The sequence below is a fragment of the Lithobates pipiens genome, unplaced genomic scaffold (assembly GCF_037356315.1).
Source record: "Lithobates pipiens isolate NorthernLeopardFrog02 unplaced genomic scaffold, aLitPip1_a1.2 Scaffold_23, whole genome shotgun sequence".
Taxonomy (NCBI): Eukaryota; Metazoa; Chordata; class Amphibia; order Anura; family Ranidae; genus Lithobates; species Lithobates pipiens.
Window position 1 is genome coordinate 217,019,262 of NW_027507785.1, and position 20,708 is coordinate 217,039,969.

Consider the following 20,708-nt stretch of genomic DNA (forward strand, 5'->3'; position numbering starts at 1 on the left):
CCGGATACCATTCTCGCTCCTGGGAATTTCCTTCTGCTTCAGGAAGATCTTCTCTCTCGGCTTAGACAAGCCTCCATGGGACAAAGACCCTTCTCAGAACCAGAACTACAAACCAGAGGTGGGTTACTGTGGTATAAAGACAAGATCTACATCCCCGAAACTCTGCGGGTATCTGTTCTAGAGCTGTGTCATGACCACGCACTCGCCGGACATTTTGGTATCACTAGAACCATTGATTTGGTACAGCGTACTTTTTGGTGGCCTCAGTTACGGGAGGATTGCAGGAAATACGTGAACACCTGCACTACGTGCATTAGGAGTAAGAACTGTAAAACCAAGGCCTGGGGCCTCCTTAAACCGTTGTCTGTTCCGGACAGGCCATGGAAAATGCTGTCTCTAGACTTCATTGTTGAATTGCCTCCGGCAGACGATCATACCACTATCTTGGTGGTGGTCGATCGTCTGTCAAAGATGGCACATTTTATTCCCATGAAGGGTACCCCTTCAGCCTCTGAAACTGCACAAGTGTTTATCAAAGAAATAATTAGGCTCCATGGGGTACCAGCCAATATAGTTTCGGATCGAGGAGTACAGTTCACCTCTCGATTCTGGAAGTCCCTCTGCAAGGCCTTGAATATTGAGCTATCGTTCTCATCCGCTTATCATCCTCAGTCCAATGGGCAGACAGAGAGGACAAACCAAACTCTCGAACAATATTTACGCTGTTTTTCCTCTTTTGCACAAGATGATTGGATCTCCCTACTTCCGGTAGCTGAATTTGCGTATAATAATTCTCTCCATTCCGCCATCAAACAGACACCCTTTTTTGCCAATTATGGCTTCCACCCTTCATTTTTACCCAACTCCCTTCCTGAATGTTCAGTACCTGCGGTCCAGGAAAAGATTAACTTTTTTTCAACCAATAACAAACTTCTACAAGAAACAATGACTAAAACTCAAGAGCACAACAAGGCAACCTTTGACAGGAAGAGACGAGGAGAGTTAGTACTGGTACCTGGTGATTTGGTGTGGCTATCCACGGTAAACTTCAAAATGGCGTGTCCTTCAAGGAAACTAGGTCCCAAGTTTTTAGGACCTTTCTCAGTCAAAAGGAAGATTAACGAAGTTGCTTTTGAACTAGAACTTCCAGACTCACTAAAGGTTCATCCGGTATTCCATGTATCCTTATTGAAACCTTTCACTCCCAATCCATTTCCTAACCGAAAAACCACTCCTCCTGATCCGATCTTGGTTGATGGTGAAGAAGAATTTGAAATTGAAGCCATCCTAAAATCCAGAAGAAGAGGAAACCAGAACCAGTTCTTAATCAAATGGAAAGGATATGGTCCTGAAGAGAACTCCTGGGAGCCTGAGGACAACATTCATGCGAAAAATTTGATTTGATCCTTTAAAAGGGCCCATCCGGAAAAGTTTGCCCAAAAGGGCATCCGGAGGCTGCCCCTTGGGGGGGGGCAATGTCATGAAAATCTCATGAAGAGATTGTCCTCCAGGTCTTCTGATGTACGATCGTCGCGGGTACGCACGATCGTACGAACGCCCTTACGTTCGTACACAGGTGCGCGTGTGCGGGCACGCGCACGGTCGCGTGCGTGCGTCCGTATTGGCGCCAAACGGCCTATTTAAACCAGCCTCTTGCCAACAGTCTTTGCTGTCTGCTCAACAGCGTTATACCTGTGAGACCTGATCTGTGTTGTTTGTTCCTGTTTGACCCGGCCTGCCTGTGACCCATCTGCTATCCGCCTGCACCTGACCTCGGCTTGTTGTGACTATTCTCCTGCCTGTTCCCTTGTACTTCGTTCCTGCCTGGTATCCGATTCGGCTTGCTCTGACCATCCGTCTGCTAGAAGGGTAACCTGCTTATATACTGAACTGTTCATCTGCTATAAGTGCCTGCTCATATTGAACTACCTATCTGCTGCAATAACCTGCTATACTGAACTGTTCATCTGCTATAAGTGCCTGCTCAAGTGAACTACCTATCTGCTGCAATAACCTGCTATACTGAACTGTTCATCTGCTATAAGTGCCTGCTCATATTGAACTACCTATCTGCTGCAAATAATCTGCTTATACTGAACTGTTCATCTGCTATAAGTGCTTGCTCATATTGAACTACCTGTCTGCTGCAAGTCACCTGCTTATACTGGATTGTATTATCTGCTACAAGTGATCTGCTAGTATTACACTATCCATCTGCTTCTAGTACCTGCTTATATTGACTGTTATCTGCTGCAAGCACTTGTGTATATTACCCTGTTCACCTGCTACTAGTGACCTGCTTCCCTGCACTGTTTATCTCCAAGTTACCTGCTCCATTGAACTGTGTATCTGCTATAAACTACCTGCTGATCCCTTCACTGTGATCACCTGCTCCACTGATCCTCGCCTACCCATCCAACCATCTGTTGATCCTACCAGGCACCTGTACCCCTCCTTACTCCTGTGTTCCCTGTTGTATTGCCAGGAAACCGGTAGTGGGAGTCGTAAAGGAAGCCTCTCTCTGCAATCCGGGCTCGCTACTAGAAGGTACGTGACACTTATGCTCTAGCTACCAGTGGGATCCATGTTGGTGCTCCAGTGGACCTGCCTCCCTGAACCACCTAAAGTTCCATCCGCAGCAGTCAGCCGTAGGGTCCACCGTAGGTGCACTCCTGACTCCAACTGTGTGCATCTGTCACATGGACTCAGGTGATCTGACAACTGTACTAAAACAAGTGATATCAGTACAGCAATCTTTTCAGCTGAGCTATTGCTCAGATAGCAAGCAATTGAGCTGCAAGTTTGAAAATGACTTGCTAAGCTATTGCTAGACTTGCCAGGCTTCACGAGTTTGTTGCACAATTGCAGCAAGTCTGCATTGCAAGTCCATATTGCAAGTCTGCTGCAAGTTCTGGTTCAGTTATGTTGTGCTATAGTCATCCCACCACAGTGGTCACTGTGACTTGTGAGAGCTCTTGCTGTTGACTCACCACTGCATCTTTGCTATTGCAAGAGACTTGCCACGCAAATTTGCTACAAATTGGAAACGTGTCAACAAGAACTTGCTTCAAGTGCTCTGCAAGTGTACAACTTGCCAGTAAAAATGTGCAGCAAATTAACAAGACTTACAATTTGTGGCAAGTTATCCTTGCTATCTGGGTATGTACTGACAGGGGGACTGCCCCCACCCCCCCCGCCACAACCCAGTAATCAGCGCTCACAGCCATTGGCTGCAAGTGCTGATCGGATGATGGTTTTCCAGCATGCCCATTCAATAAAAGCTTGTCATTAGGCTGGCTACTGTCGGACGGCTACTGTACACATGGGCCAAATGTTGTCCGGTTTCTGTTGAACCGGCCAATACCAGCCTAAATTTGGCCAGACTTTATTCTATCCAAATTAAAGTGTAACTCAATTTTTGTTGAAAAAAACTTTCCCTCTTGGGTGATATTTCTTCATTGCAAGGATTTTTAACAATCTTTGTTGCAGATTTCTACCTTTGGTTATTCTTAAGAAATCCATGTGTGTGTTTCTCTGTGCCCCTGTGGGAAACTGAATCTAGTGGGAGTGGTTTCATAATTATCAATCAGCTGTGGCAGCTGCAGGGCACTAATGATGAAAGCTGCTTGGCTTGTATCCCTTTAGGCCGCGTACACACGCGGGGACTGTTCGCTCAACTTTGTCCGTCAAACAGTTTCAGCGAACAGTCCGCTCAAAATTAGCATGGACGGACTTGCCCACACACGACGAACGAACAGTTTGCTGAAACCGTGCGCGATTACGTGAACGGCGCGTACGACGGGACGGAAAATACGACGTCCTATACACTGCATTACAACTTTCGGCGTGTAAATCCTTTCTGAGCATGCGCGGAACTTAGTTTGACGAACAAGCCTACACACGAGGGGACTGTTCGCTGAAACCAAGTTTCAGCGGACAGTTTTTCGGAATTTCCGAAAAACTTTGTTCAGCAGACTGTTCGCCGAAACTGTCCGCTGAAAGCCCACACACGGGCGGACTGTCCGCCGAAACACTGTTCAGCGGACAAAGTTGGGCGAACAGTCCCCGCGTGTGTACGCGGCCTTAGACGTATTCCTATTTAATTGGGAGTATCTCTCCAAATATTAAATTTTTCTTCCAGGGGATGCCAGAAATCTTAGTGCAGACCTCTGGGAAAATCAGTAAGACCCTTTTCACACTGCCAGTGTTTTTCAGGCGCTACAGGGCTAAAAGGGCTAAAAATAGCGCCTGTATAGTGCCTGAAAAAAGCAGCTCCATTTACTCCAGTGTGAAAGCGTGAGGACTTTGACACTGGATTGGTGCGCTGGCAGGGTGTCACAAAAAGTTCTGCCAGCAGCTTCTTTGGAGCTGTGAAGGAGCGGTGAACTCACCATTCCTCCACCGCTGCTCCCCATTGAAATCAATGGGGCAGCGCTGCGATACCGCCGGCAGAACACCCCACTGGCGGCGTTTTGCAGGTGGATTTAACCCCTTTTCAGGTGCTAGCGGGGGGTTAAAACCGCCCCGCTTAGGGGGCGAATAGCGAGGTTTTTAGCGTCGCTTTAATGCCGATGACCCCCGGGCCTCGGTGTGAAAGCCGTCCTAGCCAATTACACAAGCAGGAAATGATGTTTCGGAGGGGCATTCAGTACACATTCTGTGCACATTTCTTCCACAACCACCAACTAAAGGGTCCGTCTAGTTTTTTAGAGAATTGGGAACAAATCTTATGAAGAAAAACAGAGGTTGCTATGGTTTCGCTACTCTTGGGAAAGGTTGTAGCTTACCTTCTCTGCTTTAAATGCTTTGGCTACATGCATGTGGACCAGGAAAATCAGAGTAAAGGTCATAATCCTGATCTACTTACTTGTTTTAAAGCAGTGACTTAGAAAGTACTAAAGTCACTGGATCATTATAATAGCCAGGGAACTAATACTCTAAAGAGAGGTCAGGAATGTCAATCTTTGTACTTCCTCACTATAAGTATCCTTTAAAGTTATGGCATTCTCTTTATTAGAACCTTCTGTCATTTTATTAAATTTTTTTCAGATAGTTAACTCTTGCATCACGCCAGCATTGAGAACTGTGCTCCATTTGATTACATCACAGGAAAAATCCTCACTTGTTTTGCCATCATTCTAAAGCCTCATACACACGATAGGACTTTGTACAAACTTTCCCTTGGATTTTTGTACAAAGGGCGTCGGCCCTGAACTTGTGTTGCATACACACAGCAGGACTTTTTCAGCCAACTTTCACCAAATCACGTGGTTTTTCTGCTCTTTACCGCCACCTTTGGTCAACTTCTGTATTGTTGTCTGATCTTTTGCATTGGTTCTGAGCATGCCTGTTTGTACTTTGTACAAAAGTCCTATGGTTTTCTGTACACACGATCAGACTTTGCTTCATCGGACTTTTGTTGCCAGAAAGTTTGTCCGTTCGCACAGCCAACAAAAGTCCGATGAAAACCAAAAAAGTTTGTCTGATGGAGCGTACACACGGTCGGATGTTGCTCCAAAACAGCTAATTTGCATGTTTGTTGTCAAAAAGTCTGATCGTGTGTATGGGCCTTTATAACAATAGCATACTTGCCTTTTAAATAAGGACTTACACTATACAGTAGTTTCAAAATTAAACGGTCACAAGAGAAATGCGTAGGCTGTAGTTGTAAATGTCTCCTTCTGATGACTTTCCTAACATTTTCAGAAAGGGGGGGATCAATGGCATCCCATATATTTCTCTCATGTCATGTGTTTTAAAGCTTTTTTTAGGGAAAATGTGTTTATTGGCAATTTCACAAATATCACAAGGAACAACATAAAGGTTACAACTTAGTGACCACTGCTAATAAACATAGGCAATGAGTCGCCCATAGTTTGACTCCCACTAACAAACAATGTATTGTAAGGATTGACAACTGTCGTCTATCGCGAGGAGTAGTTCTGGCCTTGTTGTTCATAAAAAAAACGATATGGAGGAATAATTAGAAAATAAAAGAGCAGACCAAATCAGATAAAAGGGGGAAGCGACCCAAGTAAGGGCGTAGATAGAGTGAGAGAGGGAAGTAAAGAAGGGGAAAAAAGATTGTAGAGGAGAGAGAGAGAAATGCTGGGGAGACCCTCATAGAGAGAGGTAGATAATGGATAGAGGGTGGGAAACCAATGGATAGACATCTGAACCCTAACTATGGTTAGGTTGCGTATTAGGGTGACCCTGTCGGGGTCAAGAGCATAGTCGTGAGGGTATCTGAAGTGGATAACCGGAGCCAAATGGACCACAACACCTTGTACTTATCAAAGGTGTCGTTGTCTAAGGCCAAGCTCAGCTTTTTTTAAATGGATCTGAAGTACTTGCAGTTGATGTTCTCCACATTGGGGCACACCTCCATGGAGCAAAGAAATTTGTCCTCACTTTCTTTCTTGTTGACTTCTTTCAGAAAGTAAAGGGAGATTTGTAAAACAATTTTTCCTGGAGTGGAGCTTTAATTACTTTTTATTTTTTATATGACTAATGGAAGACAGAAGTAGAAATTCATTGTTTTGTAATAATATATATATATATATATATATATATTTATATATATATATATATTTTTTTTTTTTTTTAACCTATATGATTATGATAATATTTATGATCATTATTCCTAATGAAAGTACATTCATAAATGCATACAGCAATAGGCAATACAGATGTAAATGAGTGACAGTCTGAAAGATTGTATCTGTATTATCGAAGTCCTGAAGAAGCAGTTATCAGAACATGTCAGTACGAATAAGCACACTAATCAAAGGTTGAGACAAATCCCAGATAGCATACAAATGCCTGACATTCCAAACTTTAGGTGCATGGATATTTATGGAAACCAGTAAACGTGGACCTTGTTCCTGAGCTTCACGCCCACAGGCCTAACGATAGAAGATATTACAAAGGTTGGGAGTCAAATGTCTGTTATGACAAGGAGTAAACATTATAAACAGCATTGCTGCTGACACCTGTCAGAACGTGCTGCATTATTACTAAGTAGTACTCCTGACAATGCCAGTTCAGCCAAAAGATCACAGGAGCCTTTAAAGTTTGCTATAGGCATTGAATGATGGTTGATTGTTAGGTTGTTGGTTAGGCAGACACAGTCCTTCTGCCGAATGATTGTTTTTTTCTAACTTAACATGCACATTATGATTTACTTACATGCATGTAAAAGTACACCTGTCATATGAAGACTATAGGGGGTTTCTGTCCTTCACCTGAAAATGCGTGTTGCTGGCACAAACAGATTTGGAACACGCATGCTGTAACTGAGTGTCAGAAAAGTCTCAGAACACCTAATTCTTGTTCCAAATCCATGGTTTAGAAGGCATCAGAATGACAGCTAGGCTACCGACATTCTGTTAAGTAGAAGTCAGGAATGGCAGGTTGCACAATTATCTGATGACATGTATTTTAATAGTGTCATCAGATAATTCTGATGAATAATTTGAGGAGGAGAAGAGCACCTAGACACCTTACCCCCTGTCAGATATAGTCAATCTTGGGATGAACAGCAATCTACAGAAAAAAACTATTTATTCTGACTACTACAGATGAACAAACAGTTGATTCTTTCTAATATTGGCCAAATTGGCCAGTAGTTATTTCATGTCTATCATTGTTGTGAAGTTCCCCAGTGCCATGGGTACCACATTTGGATAAATTATTGCAAACAGCTACTGCGTTAGTAAATCAGTCCACTGAGATGCTCATGTTCTGATATGAAACGCTGGCAAATCACGTTTTTAGTACAGAAGATCTCTCTTATTTACCCAGGAATTCAAATGTTATTCAGAGTGCCCAATGTATTTTCTGGGATCATATACATCAGGTCAGGGCTTTTTTTCTCAAACAATAGGTGCTGGAACTCAACCACGACCCCCCAAAACCCCTCCCCCCACACAAACCCTACAAATCACATCAAATAGTGGATGTGGTCATATTTCACAAACAGTAGAAGGGTCTTAAAGGAGCATTAACCACTTGCCGCCCGCCCTATAGGCAATTGACGGTGGCAAAGAGGTTGCATAATCGGACGTCATATGACGTGATCAGGATTATAAGCCGCTGCACGCCCCCGGGGGCGCGCATCACGGCGATCGTTGTTGGGGGGTGTCAGTCTGACACCCGGCAACTACGATCTCGGTAAAGACGGAGACTCTTTACCACGTGATCAGCCGTGTCCAATCACGGCTGATCACAGTGTAAACAGGAAGAGCCGGTGATCAGCTTTTCCTCACTCACGTCTGTCAGACGCGAGTAGAGGAGAGCCGATCGGCTGTTCTTCTGACAGGGTCTGTGCTGATCGATTATCAGCACAGCCCCCCCCGAGGATGCCCACACTGGACCACCAGGGACGCCACCAGACCACCAGGGATGCCCAGCAAAAGGTAATCCTCCCTAGACCACCAGGGATGCCAGTCAGTGCCACAATGGATGCCAATCAGTGCCCATAATGGATGCCAATCAGTGCCCACAATGGGCATCAATGATTGGCATGCATTATTGTTTGGCACTGATTGGCATCCATTAGTACAGTATAACATAATACAATGCCGCCTATGAGTGCCCACCTGTGCCGCCTATCAGTGCCCACCTGTGCCGCCTATCAGTGCCCACCTGTGCCGCCTATCAGTGCCCATCCGTGCCGCCTATCAGTGCCCACCCATGCCCATCTGTGCCGCCTATCCATGCCCATCTGTGCCGCCTATCCATGCCCATCTGTGCCGCCAATCCGTACCAGCTATCAGTGCCAATTTGTGCCACCTATCAGTGCCCATCCGTGTCTCCCATCAGTGCCACCCATCAGTGCCGCCTATCAGTGCCCATCAGTGCCACCTATCAGTGCCACATATCAGTGTCCATCAATGCTACCTCATCAGTGCCACTTCATTGGTGCCACATCATTGGTGCCCATCAGTGCCACCTTATCAGTGCCCATCAATGTAGCCCCATCAGTGCCCATCAGTGAAGGAGAAAACTTACTTATTTACAAAGTTTTGAAACTGAAACAAAAAAAACATATTTTTTTTTCAAAATTTTCCGTATTTTTTTATTTGTAGCGCAAAAAATAAAAACCGTAGAGGTGATCAAATACCACCAAAAGAAAGCTCTATTTGTGGGGAAAAAAATGATTTGGGTACAGTGTAGCATGACCGCGCAATTGTCATTCAAAGTGCGACAGCGCTGAAAGCTCAAAATTGGTCTGGGCAGGAAGGTGTTTAAGTGCCCGGTATTGAAGTGGTTAGATACCAGGATTGTATTACATACAGAGCCCATGGGGGTAATACACACAGAGTGCAGAGCTGTCACTTGTAAACATAGAAACCAGATTTCTGTGTTTACAAGTGATTGTAGTGAGCAGACACCAAAGGGTCTGAGCCAGAGGTGGTGGAACTGAGTTCCACCAAGTTCCCCCTGAAAAAAAGCCCTGCATCAGGTACAAATTTATCTTGTAACTGTATATACTGTATGTGATGTGACTAGGTCTGTCACACTGTATATACACACAGGATTCTTAAATTAAGTCTTCAAGGGCATATACCATCAAAGGTCCCCCCCCCCCCCCATGTGGTTAAAGATGCACTCTAGTGTAAATAAAAAGCAGGATAATGTTATATCAAAAGAAAATGTAACCTTTCTAACTTGCAATGGGAGGGCATCAAATACATATCAGCTATTCAGTACTGAGAGCGCTCACAATCTCCCCACCATCTCCACTTCATTATGCTGACTGGAACACAGTTCATGTAGGAGCAGAGCAGAGAAAGCACCACATGAATCTTTTTTCTGATTCAACTATGATAGCTAAAAAATAATGACCAAAACCAGGAAAAAACGACACAACTAAATATGGAATATCAACTTTAAGGCCTCATTCCCACGAGGCGGATCCGCTTCCACGGAGTCCGCCTCTGTCTGTCAGCTCAGTGGGAGATCTCTCCGTTCATCTCCGCTGAGCTGGCGGATGACAGGTCCCCCTCTCTGCTCACTGAGCGGGGAGGGGCTTGTCGAGTGCCGCTGGTTTCTATGGGGAGATTTGATTAAAAATGGAAAAGCATGTCCGTTTTCATCAGATCTCACCCGATCCGATAGCGACGGATCTGGAGGTAGGGCCATCCATTTTCTTTTGGCGGATCGGCTCGGGTCGGATGCCAGAGGACATGTCACAGCTGACATCCGCATGGAGTGCCCGTTCAGATCCGCCGTCAAAACTGACAGGCGGACCTGAACGGTCCGACAGTGTGAAAGGGGCCTTACAGGATTTTTCAATATTATTGAGTAATGTTGTTATATTTTTACTGTATCTAGACATATAGAAGCTGTTTATTTGTTTTTTGTTTTCTTTTGAGTTTAATAAGTTTTGTTTTTCCCTCTTCTTCTTTTTGTTTCCTTCTCTTGTTTGTTTGGAGGGGAGGAAGAGGGAGGAGAAAGAGGGCTTGAGGTTCTTATGCATACCATTCTCATTGCTGGAAGTACATATTTAGAACAATTATATTGTTTATTTTGTATACGAATTTAATCCCTCAATCTTTTGATGTGTAGGTTTGATAAATCTCAATAAAAACAATCTGATTAAAAAAGCCAGGCATCCCAATACTTTTGGTGATATAATGTACATATATCACCCACCTTGGTAGGTGCTAAGATTAGGTTAATGGGTGTTAGAATTAGGTAAATCTAGTTTGGCTCACTGTATCCAGTGTTGATTGCTCTGGTCTGTTCGGTGTTTCAGTGGCTGCAGGAATGACTGCTTCCCCCTGGCTGGTTCATTAAGATCTGGAAATTAGTGGGCAGCAAGAGCTTAAAGTGGAACTTCAGTCATTTTTTTATCTTTCCATCTAATAAATCTTCTGCCCTTGTTTTTTTAACTTTGGATAGTAAAACATTTTTTTTCTGCCAGTAAATACCTTATACAGCCCACTTCCTGTTTCTTGTCTGGTGAAAAGCCTAGGCTTATGACATCATGCATAGCTCTCTCTCACTCTTGTGAGAGTTTTCCAGGAAGGGAGGAGGATGAGTCATAAGAGGGCCAATGAGTGCTGCAGAGCTGGAGCTGTGCCTCTGTGTAAATCCGGGAAGTGAACAGGCAGCAGCTTCAGCTGCCCACGGTTAAAATCGATGCTGCCAGACTCCGTGGAGGGAGATTTCTGTAGCATATTTTGGACATACAGAATCACAGTATATATAAAATAATATGCAAAGTGGTTGGAGGGAAGCTTCAGAATGGCAAAGATGTTTTATTACAGATTATGTGAGAGTAGGCTGCAGTTCCTCTTTAATTAGCAGCTGAATATTTATAAAGCCCTGGCCAATCCCTGGGGCAGATGCCCAGATGCTGACTGGGAGTCTGTATAAATACTCTGAGACAGAGAGCAGCCTGGTCTTTTTCCTTAGAAGGAAATCACAGCCTAAGGAGGGCTGCTTTCCCTCTAGGCCATACTACCAAAAACCTAAAATATTTTTCACACTTTTGTCTTTATGCAAGATCACATCAGGGAGACCTTATCCAGTCATTCCATGCTTGTCTATGCTATCAGCAAGCAACAGATCTTTCGGTGATCTGTGCTTAAAGCCTAGTACACACAATGAGAAAATTGGAGTAAAAATACTGCTTTCGGAGTGATTGCCCGACAATATGATTGTTAGAACACAGCTTTTAGAAAGCCGTTCATGATAGTTAATGCGAAAATATCCAAAGGGATAAGTACATAAATATTTCTCGTACGATGACAGAATTAATGATTTTCATGTAATTAGTATGGTATTTGTATGAAAAAAATCACGTGGCCAAAGACCACACATGCTCAGAAAAAAAAAAGAATACGTTACAATACATTACATTACTTCCGGAGTTGTATTCTGTCATATGAGAATTTTCTCAACTTTAGTAACCAATTGGTTTTCTATATAGAATGCTAAAAAAATGGACGGATATTCATCTAATATTCTTATTATGTGTACGAGGCTTTAGAGGAGCAATAGGGCTTACAGGAAAGTAGGCTCCCATCATTGACAGTTAATACCATATTAAACAGAAGGAGTGGCCACCACCAGTTACTTTAGGCAATGTAGTTCATTTATAGTAGATATCATTTATTGCAGTGAAGTTCTTTAAATCTAATTGTTACATCTCTTTTTATGCAGTTATATCTCACAACTACTAGTGATACATTATGCAAGGAATTGGCAAAAGACAGAGACATGAAGAGATACTGGTTCTCCAAAACAGAGACAGTTGGGTGCCATGTGTCATTTCCCTTAACTGGTTACAAGAAAGGATGGGCTTAGAATTTCCACCCTACCTTCAGTGTTGAAAACTACACTTAGATCTGCTGTCATATTGGGTGGAGGTATTTCATATGGCAATAACAAGTCTATGGGCAGGACACTATCCGCTGGAAAGTTTTTATTCAATTTTTATGACATCTCACAAGTTAAAATGTTAGCTACAGCAATTATCATATTTAGGCCAGTCACAAATATATCAATCAAGACTAAATAATTTATAATGCTTTGAAAGTGAAATCATGTTAAAGATGCATTCCACCAGAATGAGTGGACATTAGTGGGTTAGAAGGCATGTTAGGTGCTTATATCACTTCCAGACTGCAGTCGTTTAAACTAAAGACGACCTTCTGTAATAAACTGAATCTCCATTCTCACTGCTAGAGCAATGCATATTTAATTCTGAGAGAGTGATTGTTTTTTATTATTTACTTGCATATCTCTTGGCAGAATACAAATGTCAGACTGTAAGGTCAACCTATGTCCTGCCTGAGGTCATGTATAGTAACTGCAGCAGGATGAGAGGATGTAAACACACTGTTTACAGGCTGGAGGTACCTATTTGTGAAACTTCTTTTTAGCAGCAGAGGCCCCCCTTAAAATCAACTTTTTGACCAAGATGCAAAAATCTGTAAGAATGAAAAGTCCTAAAAGCACACACTCTTTAACCGCTTGCCAACAGCCGCACACATATATACGTTGGCAGAATGGCACAGGCAGGCAAATGGGCATACAGGTACATCCCTTTAAATTTGCCACCTTTCAGGTGCACACGCACACCGTGGGAGTGTGCCTGCGGGTCCCGAGAACTTGATGTTTGCCGGCGGCCCGCGATTGTAGTGTGAAGAGGTAGAATGGGGAGATGCCTATGTAAACAAGGCATTTCCCCATTCTGCCTTGTGACATGACAGAGATCCACAGCTCCCTGTCATCGGGAGCAGTGAGCGCTGTCGCGGTTATGATAAAAATCACAGATCGCCGCCATTACTAATAAAAAAAATGAATAATAAAAATATCATAAAACCTTCCCCTATAACGCTATAACTTTTGTGCAAACCAATCAATTTACGCTTATTGTAATTTTTTTTTTAACAAAAAATATGTAGAACAGGGATATGCAATTAGCGGACCTCCAGCTGTTGCAGAACTACAAGTCCCATGAGACATAGCAAGACTCTGAAAGCCAAAAGCATGACACCCAGAGGCAGAGGCATGATGGGACTTGTAGTTTTGCAACAGCTGGAGGTCCGCTTATTGCATATCCCTGATGTAGGATACATATCGGCCTAAACTGAGGAAAAAAATTTGTTTTTTATATATTTTTGGGGGATATTTATTATAGCAAAAAGTAAAGTGTGCTGTGACCATGGCTCCAGCGGGAGTGACATCATTGCGGTTCTGGCCAAACACAGCGCCAGAGCCCGCGAACCCGGAAATAACTCCGGGAGACATGTCACCGGTCGCAGTGGTGTACGGGGACCGCTGCAACTAGAATACGATGCATACTTGCCCATTATGCCTTTGTCTTGCAGGTTTTTCTTTCTTGTAGAGTTTACAACCACTTTAAGGCTTCAGGATATATTAAGCAAGAAGGTGGGACAGGCAGGTGCACCTAATGCTTTTGTGCATAGTACATGTATGGGGTGGCTCTATCAAGTTTTGGTTCATATCCAGATTTATAAGACATTTGTTCAATGATTAATTTATGTATGATTAATTTAAGGGCTTTAAAATGTTTAATGACTCTCGCAAACCGCTGACTTGATACACAGAACTCAGTTCAGCTAGTTAAATATTTACCATTACCAGTGGTTTAAAAAAAAAATCTCACCTTGTGATCCTATTGTATCAAACCAAGTTCGAGTGAAGGGCTAAGTAATTGTTCAGTTTCTGTGTCATACAATGAACGTGTATTGAAAAAGGTCAGACTCGTATAGTGTTCATATGATTAGAATCACCAGCAGGCAAAGCAGACTGGGTCTGTATGAACTTGAACAAGGTCATATGAAAGGCTTATAGTACATGCTGTAAAGCTTTGCTGACGCCTCTGGACTGATTCTCTGCGATACTTGTCTGCATTCACTGAAAATCAAATATTTTATTAGTATAAAGGTAGTAAGCGTGTAGGATAAAAAACGCTTCTATGCATATCACAAACATGTAATGAAAAAAATATATAAAATCTCTAATTACCAATATCTTATGAAAGTATGATTAACCTGGCTGGCATGGTAATATTAAGGCTTCAGTACTTTGAGCAATTAACCTGAAGCAATCATGCAGATTAGGTTTTCTGATTTCATTTGGCTTTCTATTATGAATGCTTGTTATTAGGGATGAGCTCCATCATGTTTGGATCCTAATACAGACCCACCTGAGCTATCTCACGGGAAGCTGTCACTGCACATCTCCAATAATAAGCAGGCAAGACTTTCCCCACCCTTTAGCTGCACATATACAAGGGGCATGAATGCCTTGGCCACTTATCGGGGTAGTTCAGGTGGGTTTGGACTAGAATTTAACACACCGGAGCTCATCCTCGCTTATTGTAAGTAAATAACTCAAAGCCAGAGATGAATCGGGTAGTATTCTTTACAAGAGGTCAGCAATGGCAGCACTGTATTTCTGTCAGGTTTCCTTTAAAGTAGAACCAAGCTCATACTCAATGGTGACCAGTGCCCTAATTTGTTTTGGGGGGGGGGGGCGGCAAACAAAACACCCCGTCCCCATCCCTGTTCATTTGGTCAGCCAGTCTCTAGAACATTTTCGAAATACCCATTGTAGCTGTGTGAACCACCGCTCTCCCCCCCCCCCCCACCCCGCTGCTGGGATCTGTGTAAACAGTGGGCTGTTTGTGCATTAGATGCCTCTCACCCTGAGCTGACCTGCTGTGCAGCTTCAGAGCAGCTCAGTGTGTGATCCCTGCTTGCTCCCCTTTCCTCCAGGCAAGTAGCAGAGGGCAGGGCCGTCTTAATAGTATCATGGGCCCCTGTAAACTTTTGTCTCTGTGCCCACCTCCAGCACTGCACGCACCTATACCAATCAAGCAGGCGGAGGAGGTAGCATCCCTCCGGGCATGCCAAGCCTTTCGGTGCAAACAGTGCTGGACAGCTGGGCTCACCACGACAATGCTACTTCCGCAGGTGGGCTCTCAGTGCTGCTGACTCCAGCTCCTACCCTGCAGCTCCAGCTCCTACCCCGCAGCCTTCGAGTCCTGAGCATTCAAGCTGCATGGGGCGGGGTCAGAGCATCACTGGTGCTCCGGCCCCGCCCCTCCCTGCTGGCTGTGAAATAATAGGTATCGTTCTGCACACCGCTGCCAGCCTGCCTCCCCTGTGTATCCATCATTCTCAGTGCCATCATGGGATCCCCAATTTGGCAGCGTGGGCTCAAGGACCAGCTGCTTTGGGGACAGTGCAGGGGTCCCCCCTTGCAGCTGGGGCCCCTGGGCAGTGCCCAGGTGTGTCCTCTCATTAAGACAGCCCTGGCAGGTGGACCAATCAGGAAAGGCTTGTGGAGGATTAAGGGACATGTAGACCCCTTGGGAGTGCTGCCCACTGAAAGTAATGGGGCTTAATCTACAGAAGGGAAAGAGCTGTATTTTCTCAGGCTGTAGAGGACACAGCTTTCCCTTGACATCGCTGTTCATAGTGCACCACCACTTTTGCATATTGGTGGCCTGAGGGGGACCTAAAGTGAGGAGTCCAAGTATGCTGACAGCCAGGCTGAGGGTGCTCTTGGAGTCAGAACACAGAACCCAAATTACCAAGCAGCTCCTGTGGTGGTAGCACTACACTATTAATGCCGCCAGTAGATCAATTGGATAGGCTCTTACTATGAGAGGGTGATGGGCGGCTTCTATCGCGTCTCCTCCTCCTCTGCATCATGGCGGCTTCCACCATGCATCTCCTCCCTCCTCCTCCTAGGCGTCCAATATACTGCACTTAGGTGGTGCTTCCTGTGTTCTCCCCTTCTATCTTTTTGTATACAGAGTTGGCTCTCTGAGGACAGCAGCTGCCTCTACTCCTCCACCGTTCTTTTTGCCATGAACTGATGATCCATTTATGAACTACTTATAGACTGAACATAAGTGATTCTCTGTGTGTATTATCACTACTTTTACTACTGATTTTAAACTCAGTTACACTGTTCTTTGCGCTAACAATTAATGATACAATCTTTTATTATTGTGACAGGCAGTCAGCTGGGAAAGATGCCAGCTGCTGCAGATCCTGGTGTCAGGGACCCAGGGCACCCCACAGAAGTTGCAGGGCATGTGCCCTGGGTGCTTAGCACTAGCGTGCCCTTGACAGGTAGGTTAGTGGCGCCAAGTTCTGGAATTGGTGTCCAGATTCACAGGACACCAGGATTTTGTTGAAATTCTAGGACAGTATTGCAGAATTTGGGACAGTTGGGAGGTATGAACCACACTTTTATAAAGTGCGTTGAAACAGCCTCTTGCAGTATTCAACAGAACTCCACTTGACAGAATGATAATACAGGAGCACAACTGGGAAATAGAGACAGAGCATAGTCACCCAATAACAGGAATTGCCTGAACATGGACAGTCAAGGCAGAAGCACCAGGTATTATTTATTATAATTATAATGCTATGGAATATCAGATTAGTTAGGATTATTACAAGACTAAACATGAATAAAGAATTGTACACAAAGGTTTTAGTGCCGATTCACACAGGAGCGGCTTCAAAGTCGTCCGACCCTGAAGCCGTCCCATACAGCGTGACTTCAGATCGGCTTGCAAAACGATTTCTGTATGGAAGTCAATGCAAGCCGCACAGAAGTCGCCCTAAAGTGGTAGAGGAACCTTTTCTAAGTCGGAATGACTTGAGTCGCTCCTATTAGAACTGTTCCATTGCAATGCATGGATTGCGACTTGTCAGGTGGGTAAGTCGCCTGATAGGTCACCTCTGTGTGAACTGGCACTAAAGGGAAAACTCCACGTATGAAGCCTTATGCTATATAAACATCCTCCTATTATTACAAAAATCACTTCTCTTCAAGTTTCTGATATATTCCCACATTATGCAATGCTGAAACCAATCATGATTAGGGCTATGAAAACTGTGACTTTTCATTTACAAATTAATATGACCATACAGGCTTGCTAAAAACATTTTTTTTACTGTATATGTGTCCATTTTTAAAATGTAATAATAAATATTTTTTTTTACTAACAATATGGAGGTTACCTTTACTTCAGAAAAAAACTAGCTGCCTGGCTGTTGTTCTAATCCAGTGTCTTCCGTACTTTCTTAAGCCGCGTACACACGTAGCCGTCTGTCCAACGTACTTAGTCTGGCGGACTTCCCGCCAGACTGTCCGTCGAACTTTCCGAACGGGCTACTTGCCCACACACTGCACTTTTTCAGCGGACTAATACGGCGTACTAAGTCCACCGTACTATCCGCTCTACTTTTGAAATGAACAGACTCGCCCACACACGCGGAGGAAAGTCCGCTCATTTCGAGCGCGTCTCCAGGTAGGCGGGGCCCGCGAAGGATACGTCGCTGGCCCTGCCGCCTGGTATGGACTTAAAGGGGAGCCCCAACGCCGGAAAAAATCGGCGTGGGGGTCCCCCCAGGTCCACATCAGACCCTTGTCCGAGCACGCTACCCGGCCGGCCAGGAAAGGGGGGGCGAGCGAGCGCCCCCCCTCTCTCCTGAGCTGTACCAGACCGGAGATCCCGCCCCTTGTCCCTATATAAGTCGCCGCGTGCCCGGTCCCCGTCATTGTGAGTGGAGGACTCGGCGAGGCAACATCTGAAGAAGAAGAAGAAGAGAAGGACAGAAGAATGGAAGGCGGCGGCGGCGGTGGCAGAAGACCGGGCCACTGCCTGTAAAAGAGCTAGAAGAAGGCGCGGTGGCCCGGCAGAAGAACCGAAGAGGGGGACAAGACCCCTGAAGTCGGAAGAAGAGGCCGGCCGCGAGGAAGAAAGCCGGGCTCCTCCGCTAGCAAAAGAGCTACAAGAAGATAGCGGAGGAGTGCAGCGAGAAGACCCCCGAAGACGGAAGACCCCCGGAGCTGTGCAATAAACTATTTTAACCCTTGTGTGTTGTGTTTTTTTTGTACTTTATTTTACAGGTGAATGGGTAGGGGTACATTGTACCCCATACTCATTCACATAGGGTGGGGGGCCGGTATCCGGGGGCCCCCTTATTAAAGGGGGCTCCCGGATTCTGATAAGTCCCCTGCCCGCAGACCCCGACAACCAACGGCCAGGGTTGTCAGGAAGAGGCCCTTGTCCTCATCAACATGGGGACAAGGTGCTTTGGGGTGGGGGGGCACCCCCCATGTTGAGGGCATGCGGCCTGGTACGGCTCAGGAGGGGGCCCCTTTCCTGGCCGGCCGGGTAGCGTGCTCGGACAAGGGTCTGATGTGGACTTGGGGGAACCCCCACGCCGATTTTTTTCGGCGTTGGGGTTCCCCTTTAAGTCCATACCAGGCGGCGGGGCCAGCGACGTATCCTTCGTGGGCCCCGCCTACCTGGAGACCCGCTCGAAATGAGTGGACTTTTTTCTGGGCGGGAAAAGTCAGTTCATTTCAAAAGTACGGAGGACTGGCACACACACGGCCGGATTGTCCGCCGAAATGCGAGTGCAGCGGGAAGATTGGAGTGTAAAACTACTTTCTAAGTCCGCCGTACTTTCGGGTTAAAAAAGTATGCCGGAGGCTACACACGGGGGGATTGTCCGGCGGACTTGAGTTTGCCGGACTTTTCCACCCGCTTGTTTGATCATGTGTACGCGGCAGTAGGCTCCTAACAGCAGTGTTTACCTCCCCCTGAAAAGTGATGGCGAAAGGAGGTTTGCAGGAGTTCGGGAGGCGATAGACCAAATTGCACTGTTCTTTTCACAGGCAATCCCCTGGGTACCTGTGTGAAAGAAGCCTTATGCCCCATACACACGGTCGGAAATTCAGACGGAAAAAGATCGGATTATGTTGTCGGAAAATCCGATCGTGTATGGGCTCTATTGGACTTTTTCTGTTGGAATTTCCGACGAAAAAGTTTGAGAGCTGGATCTAAAATTTTCCAACAACAAAATCCGATTTGACTTTTTCTGATCGTGTGTAGTGAATTCCGACGCACAAAGTGCCGCGCATGCTCAGAAAAAATTTGTAGACGAAAGCTATTGGCTACTGGCCTCTACGTAGTCCCATCATAAGTGTATAATGTCACCCCATCAGATTTTCCGACAACTTTGTGCGACCATGTGTATGCAAGACAAATTTCAGCCAAAATCCGTGTGAAAAAATCTGATTTTGTGGTCGGAATGTCCGACCGACCCTGACTCAGAACAAGTATACAGATTATGAGTTTTGAAATCATTCTGACTTTGGTTGCTGTGTGTCTGTTGCATAGTTGCCAACAGTCCTGATTTTCCTGGGACAATCCCGATTTTGGGACCCTCATCCCGACCAGAGGCCATCCTGATTCAGGATTTTGCCTTTTTTGCCCAGGGAAATTGGGAATGTTTGCTTTTGCACTTTTGCAGCTGGCTTCCACAAAATACCTGCCGGCGCCGCCTCTAGATCGTTACCCTTGTGTTCAGTGGAGAGAGGAACGGGGGTCGATCCGTGCATGTGAATTAGCTTCTCTCTTCACAATACTGAAGCCGGGGTTAGCTGCACGGATTGGCACCTCCCCTCTCCACTGAACACATGGTGCCGGTGTCACGTACCTTTAAGCAGAGCCCGGAGTGCAGGGAGTGGCCTCTCGTAGACCTCTGACTCGAGAGACCCTGGTAGTGATGACAGGGGCTCAGGAGCACAGAGGGGCACAAGTGCCTGACTGGATAGCAGGTGGTAGAGGCAGCAGACCGTTGAAGGAGGAGGTGTATTCTAGTCCGGTGTCAGAATGCAGGCAAAGGTGAGGTAAGGTTCAGCAGACAGCAGAAGGATTCCTGTAGTCCAGCAATGGCATACAAGTGATTGCAGGAAATGACAAACAATGGAGGGGTATTGTAGTCCAACAACGGATGCAGATGCAATGGAGTAAGCGGAAGTGGAAGAGTCCAGTAGTCTGCAGCCAGAGGTAGAAGGCTACAAACGCAGAGGGAGTACAGCCAAATATTGCGGAGGACTGGGAGGTGTCCTGTAGTACAACAGCAAGCAACTTACAGTTGACGGATGGTGTAACAGTCCAGGTCAGGCACAGGCGGGCAGATCAGGTACAGAAACGGAATCCAGAAGAGTAGTCGGGTACAAAGCCAAAGTCGGGGGGGCAGGCAGCAAACAGCAGAGTCGGGAACAAGCCGGGTTCGATACGGATCGGGATACAGGTACAGGTTCAGGTTCAGATACGGATTACCAGGAAGCACAGGAACGCTGTTGATCAGGCAGCAAGGCAGTGAAGCATGGCTCCAGTTTAA